This window comes from Dreissena polymorpha, chromosome 1 (assembly GCF_020536995.1).
Source record: "Dreissena polymorpha isolate Duluth1 chromosome 1, UMN_Dpol_1.0, whole genome shotgun sequence".
NCBI classification, from domain to species: domain Eukaryota; kingdom Metazoa; phylum Mollusca; class Bivalvia; order Myida; family Dreissenidae; genus Dreissena; species Dreissena polymorpha.
The window spans coordinates 65,496,508-65,510,685 of record NC_068355.1 but is presented as its reverse complement, the minus strand read 5'-3'; the positions used below and the strand labels follow the sequence as shown (position 1 = coordinate 65,510,685).

Here is a 14,178-nt window from a genome sequence, read left to right as displayed (position 1 = left end):
AAAAACTAAAGTAATGATTTTTTTTAAAGAAGGACAATTAAGGAGAAATATGAATTTGCATATAAAGGCGAGCGAGGTATAGAAATTGTAAAATCCTTTACATATTTAGGAATTGTATTTACCACGGAGGATCATTAACCATACTTTGAAACTCTTGCTGGACAAGCTTCAAAAGCGGTTTTTTAAATTAAATCATATTTACTTAAGTTTCCTTCAGTCAATATTCAGACCAAATTACCGCTGTGTTGGATCAACTTGTTTTACCCATTTTAAATTATGGCTCAGAAATATGGGGATTAAATGAATCCATGACACTTGAGAGAGTACATTTAAGTTCTCTGTAAACAATTATTAGGTGTGAAAATTCAAACTCAAAATAATTTTGTGTATGGAGAACTTGGTGTAGAACATCCTTAATCGTGAGACGTGCAGTTAATGTAATAAGTATTGGCTTAAAGTTACCCAGTTAGAAAACCATAAATATGTTAAGTGTATATATTTACATATGTGTTACATTTTGATAAGTAAACCAAATACGCACACATGGGCAAAAGCTGTTTGTAACTTGTTGCAATCCTTGGGATTACATTATGTATGGATAAACCAAGGAGTAGGTGATGATAAGTGCTTTTATCTCTTGTTAAATCCAGATTAAATGATGCTTTTATACACAATTGGATGTCTGAACTGAGTAATTCATCAAAGGCAGTAAGTTATAATCTTTTTTTGTAAATTTGAATTCCAGCCTTATTTAAATGATGTTACTATTGATAGAGTATCCTCTCATAGATTAGAAATAGAGTCAGGCAGATGGCATAAACCAGAATCTATACCAGTCCAGGAAAGAAAATGTCAACATTGCAATGTCTTGGAGGATAAATTTCATTTTGTGTTTGAATGTTCCTTACACAATGATATTAGAAAAAAAATACATAAAGCAATATAACTGGAAAAGACCAAATATTCCAAAATTTATAGAGTTTATGCAATCTGATAACCAAACAATACACATAAATTTAGCAAATTATGTTCATAAAGCATTTATTCAAAGAAATGTCTATAAATATTATTTTGAGTAATTTACATGTCAGACAAGTTGACTTCTCGCTGTAAATAGCGCTATTTATGTTAACATCATGTTGAAATACATGTATCTTTTTAACAATGTATGTATAGAACATAATATAGTTTGAATATGATCAATCATGTCATATACTTGTATTTATTGATGACCACTTGCATGCATTTTGTTTGTATAAATACATTCAACATACATGTGCACTCATTGACTGTAATGTTCAATGTATCTTGAATAAACCATGTTTATTTGAATTATATTTGTAAATATAAGGTAAAGGCGTTAGTTACACCTCTGAAATATGCTATTATTTGAATAGATAGCATACGCATGCGTATGTTTCTGACACATTGACTAATACTCCGTGTATAAAAGAATATGTAACGCTTGCCGATTGTGTGGGATTTGTTTGTTCTCTGTAGCAAATTATATAACAAACTTGCTGATTTGAATATTGCTAACATGTTTTGTACATCGAATGTACAAAATGTAAATGCATGTGTCGATGAAGTATTCTGCGGGTCTAATTATATGTAGCATCAACAGATTGTGAATGTATTTGCTGCTGATATAATCAGTGAACAAGTATCAAAATAAATTTAATTTATACCGATTTTGAATTATTTCTCGTGTTTAAATGTAGGTTCTAGTCTAGGTTCTGATCCAAAGTTATGTCACCAGGTCAAGTCTTCGCCAATTTGTGTTTCTTGAACTCTGTTAATACATGGCTTTGACGATGGCTTCAGCATGATAACCAATCTGACTAAAGTTGTGCCTATCCGGATCCATGGACCACCATAGTGGTGTTGTAACATCATAACATATCTTTTATTGGGAAAATACGCCGATAATTATGCTTCCTAAAATGACGTCATATAAGCATGTAGCTTTCAGTCATACTGGATCTCAAATATAGAAGACATTAAGCAGTCGAATCGCGAACAATTTCCTTTCAAACAACATAAGTGTTGTGTAATTAAGAAGAAATGCATTATGACAATTGAGCGCAAAAAAGAGACTGCTTAAATTCAAAGCGTACCGTATGCAGCAATCAATATGATGTTCGAATGATGTCATTTTCAGCTGTAGCGCGAGGCCGACTTCCTGAGGCTGCCATCGAGGGCTTTTTGCGTGGCCTTTCAATCGCAATCTGCGTTTCGAAGCCATCTGATAGGCAAATACAAAGCGCAATTGAAATAATTAATTTTACTCAAGCCTTATTATTTGAAACTTAAAGGTGCCTTTTTTACAGATTTTTGTATGTATTTAAGTTTGTCAGTTAAAGCTTTATATTGATAAATGTAAACATTGGATCTAAAAAAAAAACTAAAAGAAAGAGTAAAATTTAAAAAAAGAAAGAAAAAAAGTAACCCTCAACAGGACTCGAACCACTGAACCCTGGAGTCTTGGAGTAAAAGTCTACCACTGAGACCACTCGGCCATCCGTGCTTATACCATGAGTAATGTAATTTTTTCACAAAATATAACGACATCAACCATTCAATCGTTTCGCGTTGTAACGCTTTATTTATAATTTTCAGGTTTTTAAATCGTCAAAAGATACATATAATGGATATTTTAGAGCATGGTAAATGTCCAGTAGTACTGTTTCCTCACAAATAACATAACTAAAACGAAAATTTGCGAATCTAAAATTTTTTTTTTTAAATTTTGTCAACCAAAACGTGAAAAGGTCCCTTTAAAATAATCGTTTAGCCACTAACATATACAATGCGCAAAAAGCAGACCGTTGCCTTGAACGCAACTTCTACTTTAAGTATCTTCATGCTTCAATGAACCTCTTACTCTTTGAATTACGAAATGGATACGCCGATCTTTCACCCACGCTAGAGGGGATCAGTGTGCACAACTATGGTGATGATAGTGAATTAAACATTTTATAGAAGTGGGTAAGTTTATGGTTTGTTCTCCTATTGTTTGATGGTTCGAGAGCAGTTTCATTATATAGGTGTTGCAAAGATGCCAAACATGTTCCCCCGCTGATTACCCTTGCTGCGTCCTGTTAAATCTTTTTAAGTTCTATTTCATCTTATGTATTTATGTTGTCCCAGACTATATCCGCGTATTCAATAAATGGTCAAATAAATGTTGTGTATATCGATAGAATGGACTTTCTATCTAGCGTTAACTTAAACGTTCGCATTAGATTGATTCTGTGCCATGCTTATTCTTGATTTATTCGATGTTGTCACGCCAGGAGCATGTATCAGAAAAAGTTCAGCCTATATGTTTATAAGGCGAAACCTCAGTGATTTGGCAGTCGGTGAGAAAAAAAGTGGGATGGATTGGGCGGTTGATTTTTCTAGATATAACTAAGGATTCAGTTTTGGATGGATTGAAAGTGACCAACCACTAATCAGCCAAGGAATGAACTTTTGGAAGATCAGAGTTTAGATGATTAGCCGCATCAACAGGGTTGTCGACGATAATATATAGCGGGGTATCGTCTACAAACAGGCGAATTGGACAGTGAATACCTCGTACAATGTCATTTATATATATATAAGAAAGAATAGGGCCCCTAATATAGACCCTTGATGAACACTGGCATTTATGGGTGATTGGTCAGATTGGCAGCCGGAGATTACAACACACTGGCTCCTCTCATGTAGGTAGTCTTTTAACCAAGATAGAAGATTGTCCAAGGTACCACTTCGTCGGATCTTGTGAATAAAGCTTTCATGTCATATTCTATCAAAGGCCTTAGAAATGTCGCAAAAGACGGCTCTAATCTCTTGACCTTCGTCAAGGGATTTTCAAAAGGAGTGATATACCGAGACTAATTGGTTGACAGTGGAATCTTTTGGAATGAAGCCTGATTGAAATAGGGTTATTAAGTCAGTAGCCCTTAAATGGTTCAACATATATTTGTGGTAACGTATCTCGAGACATTTACTTAAAACAGGGAGATCGGTATATAATTTCCAACATCCAGAGGGCTTTTTGTGAAGTGCACAAACAATTGCTTCTTTCCAGCTCCGTGGGAACCAACCATAACTGATGGAAAATTGAAAAGGTTTTGTAGTTGACCTGCAATCTCAGATGCAATTTGCTTAAAGACTTGACTATTTATTTGGTCTGGACCTGATGCCTTTCCCATTTTCATAACTTTATGGAATCTAAGACATCTTGACGGGAAATAATGATATCTTAAAAGACGGGGAAATCTGGCTCTTGGGAATGTAGGTTGTGCATATGAGTAGTGGGTGCAGTTAAAGTAGATTGAGATTGGAAGAAGGAATTAAGAATATTCGCTTTATCAAGGGGCGACTCATATATGGTACCATTATGAATTAAGGGAGGTATTTCGTTATGTAAGGTGTTTTATTTGTGATTTTTATTTTTATTAAGAAGTCGAATGATGAGTGTTGATTTTCACGTAACAGTTTAGCGAGATTATCAAAGTGAGCTTTTTTCGCTGATCTGACAAGATTATTAACAATATTACGTTACATTATTTTGTTTATTCTTTATATAATACATTGATTTGTTTGTACTTTTTTAGGTTTTATATATTTAATCATCTGACTTGGGAAAAATGACTTCCTTACTGGTGTTCTGAAATATAAACACGTGTATTTTCACAAGGCCATGGATTGGGTGACTTATATTTGCTGCAATTGTTAAACAAGAGGGCCATGATGGCCCTGTATCGCTCTTTTTTTTTTATGCGAAAAAACGCGCAATGCGCATGGGTTGAAATGTACTCAAGCATGTGACTTTCTCTGTCTATCCCTCGTCCCATTGGGCGCTTAAAGTTGGAAGGGTGAGCATTTATATATATGGAACAAGTTACTACCGTGTTAACTAAACAGACTAAAAAGCCCGGGAATTGTTCCTTTGAAGCACAGTCCCATTGCTTATAACGTAAGTTCATTTATCTCTCCAAAAGATATTGTCGTTCTTTCTATTTTACATATTTTTAGATGCTGAAATATACGCATTTGATTTGAAACAGATTCACAAGACCCGGAGGAATCAAAATGCCTTAACCCTTTACCAAACGACACATTTTGGACTTTCCAAATTTGAAAAAGGTTGCAGACGACAATTAAATTGTAATGGAATATTAAGGAAATAATCAGGTAGGGTAGAAATAATTGTGATAAAAGGAGAAATTGCTCATCTTGAGCAATTTCTCATTTTATCATAATTTTTTATAAAGTCGTCAGCTATAAACCCGTAAAATCCCGTTGGTGTTTGGTAAAGGGTTAATAATCTCTGGTTCCTTCTTAGAGCCTTTCACACATTTATAACAAATACAATAGAAGCATCTTTCTTTGTAAAGAATCATCTCAAACAAGGGCTGTTTGTAAAACATGCATGCCCCCCCATATGGGCTGTCAGTTGTAGTGGCAGCCATTGAGTGTATACATATTTTGGCACTGTGACCTTGACCTTTGACCTAGTGACCTGAAAATCAATAGGGGTCCATCTGTGAGTCATGATTAATGTACCTATGAAGTTTCATGATCCTAGGCGTAAGCTTTCTTTAGTTATCATCCGGAAACCATTTTTGTGTGTGAAGTCACCGTTACCTTGACCTTGACCTTTGACCTAGTGACCTGAAAGTCAAAAGGGGTCATCTGCGAGTCATGATAAATGTACCTATGAAGTTTCATGATCCTAGGCGTAAGTGTTCTTGATTTATAATCCGGAAACCATTTTCTAAGTTGAGTCACCGTGACCTTTGACCTAGTGACCTGAAAATCAATAGGGGTAATCTGCGAGTCATGATCCATGTACCTATGAAGTTTCATGATCCTAGGAATAAGCGTTCTTGAGTTATCATCCAGAAAACATTTTACTATTTCGGGTCACAGTGACCTTGACCTTTCACCTGAGAATCAATAGGGGTCATCTGCGAATCATGATCAATGCAACTATGAAGTTTCATGATCCTAGGCATAAAACGTTCTTGAGTTATCATACGGAAACCATTTTACTATTTCCGGTCACCGTGACCTTGACCTTCGACCTAGTGACCTGAAAATCAATAGGGTTCATCTGTTAGTCATGATCAATGTACCTATCAAGTTTCATGATCATAGGCATAAGCGTTCTTGAGTTATCATCTGGAAAACATTTTACTATTTCGGGTCACCGTGACCTTGACCTTTGACCTAGTGACTTTAAAATCAGCAGGGGTCTTCTGCGAGTCATGATCAATGTACCTTTGAAGTGTCATGATCCTAGGCCTAAGCGTTCTTGAGTTATCATCCAGAAACCATCTGGTGGACGGACATACGGATGACGGACGGACCGACATGTGCAAAACAATAAACACCCTCTTCTTCGAAGAGGGGCATACATATAATTAACAACCCACACATCCCTTAGACCAACAGGCCTGAGAATATTATGATAATCTAAAGATTATTTCTTATATTTATAAATGTATTTAATTAAGTAATACATATGACTTCTAAGATCAATTCATAACTTATATTAAGAAAATTATAAAATGATCAGAAATTTATATAGATCGTTGAGCAATTGACAATCATATCTCCACAATTCATGAGTCAAAATTCACAAATGGAACAATGAATCATTAGTTATTAAAAAGCAGCATATAGACAGTTAAGAACATTGCACTTCATTAATTCCAACACCTTCTCTTGGATACAAAGTTTGAGTTAACAATGCAGAATCATATATTGACTTTTATGGAAATAATTATGTTCATGGAAGTTGTGTTTTAAAATCAATAAGATATTATTAAACTGGTTTAAACACTACAAAAAAGACATTAAATAAACATGTCATCCGATTTTTTTTTATCCGGATATATGGTCACCTTCGACATATTTAAATAAATCCCGACTTTTTTCAGTTTATAAGAAAAACATTCAGAACACATGTTCTTACTTCAATTCCTTTGTAAGCAGTCACCATCTGATCTAAAATGGCACTAAATGACAGGGTTTTATCTCATGTTTACAAGATGTTGTTGTTGTTGTTGGTCACAGCCACACGGCCGCAGTAATCTCCCCTGGTAAACGTCATATGTTCAGTTTTGTGACCTCCCGGGACAGGGTCAAATTTGAGCCCTGGGGAATAATTTGAACAAATTTGGTAGAGAACTATTAGATATCACAACATACCAAATTTACTAGCCCTAGGCTCTATAATTAAGAACAAGAAGATGTTTGAAGTTTGCACAAAATAGGCCTTATTTAAGCATATGTTCATTTTTGTGACCCCTGGGGCAAGGTCAAATTTGTTCCCAGGGGCATAATTTGAAGAAACTAAGTAGAGAACTATTAGATGTCACTAGCTACCAAATTTGATAGAAATAGGCCCAATGGTTATGGACAAGAAGATTTTTATAGTTTGCACAAAATGGGCCCAATATAAGCATATGTTCAATTTTGTGACCCCTGGGGAACGGTCAAATTTGATCTTAGGGGCTTAATTTGAACAAACTTGGTGAGGACTATAAGATGTCATTACATACCAAATTTGGTAGCCCTATGCCATACAGTTATGGACTAGAAGATTTTTAAAGTTTGCACAAAATAGGACTTATATAAGCAAATTTTCGATTTTTTGACCCCCCAGGGCGGGGTCAAAATTGACCCCAGGGGCATAATTTGAACAAACTTGGTAGAGGACTATTAGATGTCACTGCATACAAAATTTGGTAGCCCTAGGCCCAAAGGTAATGGACAAGAAGATTTTTAAAGTTTTCACAAAATAGGCCTTATATAAGCAAATTTTCAATTTTTTGACCCCCCCCCCCCGGGGTATGGTCAAATTTGATCCCAGGGGCTTAATTTGAACAAACTTGGTAGAGGACAATACGATGTCACTACATACCAAATTTGGCGGTCCTTGGCCCAATGGTTATGGACAAGAAGATTTTTAAAGTTTTCACAAAATAGGCCTTATATAAGCAAATGTTCAATTTTTTTACCCCCGGGGCAGGGTCAAATGTGACCCCAGGGGCATAATTTGAACAAACTTGGTAGAAGACTATAAGATGTCACTACATAGCAAATTTGGTAGCCCTAGGCCCAATGGTTATGGTTAAAAAGATTTTTAAAGTTTGCACCAAGTAGGCCCTATATAAGCAAATTTTCTATTTTTTAACCCCCCCTGGGCAGGGTTAAATTTGACCCCAGAGGCATAGTTTGAACAAACTTGGTAGAGGACTATAAGATATCACTACATAGAAAATTTGGTAGCCCTAGGCCCAATGGTTATGGACAAGAAGATTTTTAAAGTTTGCACAAAATAGGCCTTATAAAAGCAAATTTTCAATTTGTAAACCCCCCGGGGCAGGTTCAATTTGACCCCAGGGGCATAGTTTGAACAAACTTGGTAGAAAACTATAAGATGTCACTACATAGCAAATTTGATAGCCCTAGGCCCAATGGTTATGGACAAGAAGATTTTTAAAGTTTGCACAAAATAGGCCTTATATAGCAAATTTTTCAATTTTTTAACCCCCCGGGGCAGGGTCAAATTTGACCCCAGGGGCATAATTTGAACAAACTTGGTAGAGGACTATAAGATGTCACTACATACCAAATTTGGTAGCCCTACGCCATACGGTTATGGACAAGAAGATTTATAAAGTTTGCACAAAATAGGCCTTATATGAGCAAATTTTCAATTTTTTGACCCCCCGGGGCAGGGTCAAATTTGACCCCAGGGGCATAATTTGAACAAACTTGGTAGAGGACTATAAAATGTCACTACATACCAAGTTTGGTAGCCCTAGGCCCAATTGTTCTTGACAAGAAGATTTATAAAGTTTGCACAAAATAGGCCTTATATAAGCAAATTTTCAATTTTTTGACCCCCAGGGGCAAAGTCAAATTTGACCCCAGGGGCATCATTTGAACAAATTTGAAAGAGGTTCACCACAGGAACATTCCTGAGAAATTTCATCAGAATTGGACTAGTAGTTTAGGAGAAGAAGATATTTTAAGAAAAAGTTAACGCACGCACGGACGCACGGACGCACGCACGCACACACGGCGGACACAGGACCATGACATAAGCCCCGCTGGCCTTTGGCCAGTGGAGCTAAAAATGACATCATTTTACAAATCTTGAGATTGATATAAATTGTAACTATAATGTGTGCATTTAAATCGTATATTACATTGATGGTCTTATTGAAACATATTTTAGAAGTAACCATTTTGCTAACGCACGAATAGCACTTTCCTAATGTTCGCGTATGCTGTTTTTTTTTAGCGATTTCCATTCATCACTGATGAATCATGTAAAATATGATAAAGTATGTTTTATTATTTTTATGTGCGCATTTTGTCATGGAATGCTGCGAGCTTAACTGGCATTTTGTATCGCTGACTATATTATTAGTGTCAGGTCAGTGACTAGGCTACAACTTTATTTCGCACACCACATTTATTAAGTTTATCATGTTACTGATAAAGTTATTGCGGCGCACACTATTAAGGTTATGCTGATAACACCACTAATAAGCTTATTTGCACAAGTAGACAACCGCAATCCCATCACTTGCGTACTGGCTAAGTGATTTAAATATATCTATCTCTCTTACACATATGTGACGTTCGTCTATAAAGGCTGCACTGTCAAAAAATGACATTCGCAACTAAATGTTGATATTTATTTGTTCTTCTACAAAGGCCCGCACTGTCGAAAAATGACATTCGCAACTAAATGTTGATATTTATTTGTTTCGATACACGTCATTTTTTGACACTCATTTGTGTTATAATCAAAATATACGTACTGCTAAAATATCGGATATGTATAATTGAATTTAAAAGTTTACACGGAGAGCGTCCATGAGTATTAAGGGTCACATGTCACAAGAACCCGGAACCATCGACAGTATTATTAGACAAATGGCAGTGATTTTTTTTCGGAGTGACACTATTAGTATTTGCTAAGTGGTTCGCGTTGAGCAGCGGCGTCTTTTTGTAGCGGGTTAAGGACACGGGCTTGTTGTCGGTTTCTGCGCCGTAAGTTCGTTTTTTTCCTTATGAGCTTCGTCCTGTGATAACTGTGCGTATTGCATGTGTGTACAGTATCGTCCTTGATAAGCTTATGCAGTCCGCACAGGCTAACCAGGGGCGAAACTTTCCATCTAAAAAGGATTTTTGCTAATAGGAGCTTCCTTCAAAAGAAAAATATTTTAAAAGCTGAAAGGGTCCTCCCCGATGAGCCTATACGATCCATGCATGCTTATCAGAGAAACACTTTCCGCTTTTAGGGAGTTTAAAGGAAGTCTCTTTTTACAGAAAATCCCGTTTAGGGAGAAAGTGTCGTCCCTATTAAGCATGAAGCCAAGCTTTACCAGAACGAGGCTTAGGCAGTAGTCTCCTTGTTCCTGTTCTGTCCATTGAGCGTTGCACGATAATGTCAGCATTTCGTGACCGTCGAAGCACCGATCAGCTAAAACGGACATTCCTGTTTTATTTTACGATTTAAAGGGATCTTTTCAAGTTTTGGTAAATTGACAAAATTGAAAAAAGTTGTTTCGGATTCGCAAAGTTTCGTTTTAGTTATGATATTTGTGAGGAAACAGTAATACTGAACATTTACCATGGTCTAATACAGCCGTTATATGCATTTTTTGATGATTTAAAAACCTGAAAATTATAAAGCGTTGCAACGCGAAATGATTGAATAATTTAGAGAGTTCTGTTGTTGTCGTTTAATTTTGTGAAACTACGAAGATTGCTTCTATAAAGTATAAAATACGTCTCGTATTCATACTTGGCAGGATGGCCGAGCGGTCTAATTGGTTTTTACTCCAGGATTCTGGGGGTCACTGGTTCGAGCCTTGCAGCGGGCTACTTTTTTTCTCCTCTTTTTAATTTTATTAATGATTTTTTACTGGAGCTTTTTAGATCCAATGTTTACATTTATCAAAATAAAGCATTTCATGACAAACTTCAAAACATGCCAAAATCTATGAAAAGGCCCATTTAAAAATCGCGCGAGAAAACCTCGTGAATTTTATTACGACTTGTTAACTTCTCTTATCGATAACAAATTGTGATATTCATGAAGTGTTGCCTTTACGATTTCGTTAATAAAACGGAATGTATGTATTGTCTTAAAAAAATAATAAATATCAATCATAAATAACAATTGTGTAAATATGGTTCACATTATTGTTGAACGTCTACTCGACTGATTGCAGTGCTCTATTGGTGAAGTTTAAATGCGGAGTCGTTGCAGGATTATAACATTGCATTCCCAAGGCAAAATTAATGTTTAATGACAAGATGGTTGGAATAGAAGACAGAAACATTTTTTAAAACAGTTTTTAAGACTGAAACTTAGTTAAGAAAACTAGTTTGATGAATTTAATTGAGGCTGATCTAAAGCTATCTATCTATGTTAAATAGCATATTTTTTATTATCGTATTACCGCAAACACGGATAGTAGAAACATTTACCTCCTGATAATGTGTCTTGAACTAATGTATTATTTTAGTCACAATAAAAACACGCCAAAATTCTACAAAAAACTCATTTGTACATTTTCTCGTTACTGCACTCAACAATCTTAGGCTAAAACATTCTCAAAACCGCCAAATCGTAACGAAGCTACGTTGCTTTACTTCAAACGTCAACGTCAAATCAATCAAAACACAAGCTCGCCTGTAAATAATAATATTGACAATAAAAAAACAGAGCCACCACTTAAACCCAAATCTAGAATAATGCACATTGAATAGCGAATAAAACGTTAAAAATTAACGTTTAATCCTATTTCCTACTGCGATGAAGAAAAAACAACAACGTCCAACTACTTTTAGCACTGACAAACACAAAATAATAGTGGTAAATTTGTCCCTTCAAAACTGACACGCCCATAGGTTAAGAAAAAAAACCTTCTGTTTGGAGACGATCTTCTATCTCTCGGAGATAACACATATTTATTCACGCTTGTCCAATTCTTCACGTTTAAACTGGTGCTTTTATTGTATTGTAAAGAATGACAAACGGTCATCGGCATTCAAAAGACAAACGTTTGATGAAAAGCATTATGTTTTATTATCGGTATTTCAATTTGTATGTATCTTGCAACCTTTTATCAGGGTCTTTGTCGTGATTGTTATTAAAATTAAATGATCATCTATAGGCGTACGCATGTATATTCCGGCTATATTTCAAAGGTATTCAGACCATTTGAAAATAATATCATTATGACATTAACGTTTATGTAAAACTGTTTATTATTACACATTCGTGATATTCAATGTAAAACCAATTACATCGTTTTATATAATATAAAAAGAAACAATGGTAAACTTTATACAATAACAAATTCATGCATATCTTTTAATGTTAACTTACCTGAAATATAAATTGTGTAAAAATGACTATAATCATATGTAATGAAAATATGATTTTGAGTTTAAACATAGTATGACAACATATTTTACATAGTATGACATATAAATATCAAGAGAATGCAAAAGCAATCCTTCAACAAAGTGTAATGTTGACGTGTTCTCATCAAGGTCTTACTATATTTACATTTTACATAGAGAGACCCACATAACCATACTTATAATTAAAAGGCATGCAAGTGAAAATTGCATTAAGCAATACGAAACACCTACCATGCACAACCTAAACAATAATTTGACACAAATAAAAATCGACTGTTTTTGCACCTTTTCCCGTCCGTTTTCTAGTGGAATGCAATTATCCTCAGTGCAAAGTTCTACTATGGTATCTTACTTTATTATATTCCAGTGAATAATTAGTTCTCCAAAGGATAAAACCAGATCAATCTAGACTTTGAAACGTTAATTTGATAACAATATGTTTATTAATTAAGCGAGTAAAGCCTTTAATGACCCGAGTATTTAGTATAATGCAACCTCAACTGATATAGTCGATTTGTTCGATACCATAGGGAGCTAAAACGGTGTTTGGATAGTATTATAAAGTGTGTTTACACCTTTTATTCAAAAACAAATTTATATATAAAATGATAATATCAAGGGCTTCAACTAAAAAAAACTATTTTCAAACAGCCATCAATCAAAGTCCATTTGCATTGCCATAAAATAATACAAATTAACAAGTTTGACATTTAGACGTAGCTTAGACATAGCGCTAACCAAAAACAATAATAACTTTAAGCACACGTTATTGAAAATCATATTTTGAAGGACATTAACGCTAAAAATTGTCTCTTGTTTACTCGGACGAGAATTGGAAACACTGCGAACACATATATTCGCGCCGTAAACATGTGTCTAGAACGAATCTGCGGTCCTTTCCACGCATGTACATGAAATCGATAAATAAACCGAAATTTTACCTTTTTACCATTTATTAATATGCGAAACAAGCAACCGATCGATACATCAAGATTTTTTACGATAACGAATTTACATGTCAACATTTGACGGCCATCACTTGTCTCGGAGTGGAAGACTAAGCAACTTTTAATACGAGTCTCCCCATTAGATAATTATTTTACGCTTCTGGGCCCGGTGATTAATACTGTTTAATTTTGTAAACATTGAGATGTCCTTTTCAAAACCCGTTCATTTGGCACACATGCATTATCTAAAGGTGTTTAAATTGGCATTTAAGTTTCAATATTTATTACATTGAATTATTATTATATAAACATGAGTGTCAATTGGTAATATTTGTTTATTAGATTTAATCATATGTATGTAAATATTGTTTTCATGCTAAGAAGGGTGTGTGGCATGTTTGGAAGTTCATGAGTTCATGTTACTCCTAAGGCTGCATTATGTAAAGACCAACAGTGTGTGTCAGCACTCCAACTGACTGACATGTAACAACACGCACAGATGTTCTGACAAATTATGAACGAGTCGGAAGATGAAATGTACAACAGATTGTTTACATCTCATTCTGGTTTAATGTTATCCGAAATCTTCGTAATGACAATTATCAGAGAGGGAACCAGTGGGCAATACTTTGCAAAGCTTTGAGTGAATTCGTTGTTTTTAGTATGTCCAGTACAGTAGCCAATGAAACGAGGTGTTACAAACAGATTTACGTGACCTTAATGGCTGAATTGATAAACACAATTTCAAGTCATCACTATTTATGTAAGATATACG

At 35.0% G+C, this 14,178-nt stretch overlaps 1 protein-coding gene across 1 annotated transcript in view; it reads left to right on the top strand.

Moving 5' to 3' along the window:
* Positions 1 to 14,178, top strand: part of LOC127832755 (dynein regulatory complex protein 10-like) — a 218,541-nt gene that overhangs the window by 134,941 nt on the left and 69,422 nt on the right. The window lies entirely within an intron of this gene.